We start from the raw sequence: 1,549 nt of genomic DNA on the forward strand, positions 1-1,549 counted from the left end.
TGAAGGTCTGCAGAGAGGGGAATGGAACTCTTCTTATGTTTCTAAGTCAATAAACTGATCAGAGGACAAGAACCCTAAATGGAAGGGAAGACGCTGCAAGTGGAGAACAGAGGAGAGGAAATGACTGTGGGAGTTATCAGCACATAGGGATTAGTGAAGAATTTCATGTGAATTTGTGAATTTGGCTTAGTGGTAGTGTGCTCAAATCTACCAGGGGCTGGATTCGATCGCTGCCATCAATACAACTGTTTCCCTCAGTCTTTAAATTTTGCTTTACATTGTTAGAATATTACTACAGGCTGTAGTACTTTGTAAGTTTTACTAAACAGTACATTTGACTCTTTAAACAAGATTTTTAGATACTTAAATAATAGTGTGAAGATTGTTAGAAGTATGTTTAAAAATTATTTTTTGAGATTTAAAAAAAACTATTTCATTTATTATTTTTATTTTATATGTATTCAAGTATTGCCTGTGTGTAGGTAAGTACACTGGTGTTGTGCAGTGCCCATGGAGGACAGAAGAAACTCTTGGATCCCCTGGAACTGGAGTTTCAGACAGATGTTAGCTGCCATGTGGGTGCTGGGATTCGAACCTGGGTCTTCTGCAAGAATGACCTGTGTCTTTAACCACTGAGCTATCTCTCCAGCAACATTTTTTCTGAGATTAAAAAAAAATTATTGAGATTTTAAAATTTCATACATTTCCCACTCAAATCCAGACTCCCCTCTCCCATCTATGCCTTCCCTTATCCCCTCACTGAACCCTATGCACTCTGCCATACATGCTGAGTCTTACTCATTCAGGTGTTTTATACCCAAGTGTCCATCAATGTAAATGCATCCATTGGAGTCTAGTCAGCCTATCCAGTGGTAGTATGTAAGTCATACTCTCGCTCACCCAGCAGCAATCAGTTTTAAATTGTTCTCAATCTAGTGCTGGCCTGCCACCTATTTTTCACCTCCCCTTTGGGACCTTGTTTCATTGGGCTCACATGGGTCCCACACTCAATGCCAGTACTCCCACAGGTTCACATGAGCAAGCCTTCAGTGCCCTGGAAGCATCCACTTCCCTGTAATCGTGGACCAGCCCTGGCTCTTACAATCTTTCTGTGTCCTCTTCTGCAATGGTCCTTAGTTTTTTAAAATTTTATTTTAGAGAATTCCTGGAAACAAACATAAGTATGTCAAAAACCAGTAAAATTTAGATATTTGCTAATATTTCACTGTATGTTATAATCTAAGATTTATCATTATTATTCAATAAAAATACGTTTTAAAAATACTAATAAATTAGAAAACAGTGTTTCTCAGGGCAGCACATTAGCCAGGTGCACCTCATCTTTTCTTTTCAATGGACAGCCCTGAAAACAGTCAATGCTGTTGTCAGAGGACATGAATGCAGCTCTAACTCCTATGGGTGTACAAACCCCATCCCAGTAAATGATCTTACTGTAACATAAACATTGTAAGCAGTTTTAAAGTCTGTTCCATTTTGTATATTCTCTCATATTTGCATGGTCACAACTATAGGTATTGTTTATACTTTA

The sequence above is a fragment of the Nannospalax galili genome, unplaced genomic scaffold (assembly GCF_000622305.1).
Source record: "Nannospalax galili isolate Female #2095 unplaced genomic scaffold, S.galili_v1.0 scaffold1654, whole genome shotgun sequence".
Taxonomy (NCBI): domain Eukaryota; kingdom Metazoa; phylum Chordata; class Mammalia; order Rodentia; family Spalacidae; genus Nannospalax; species Nannospalax galili.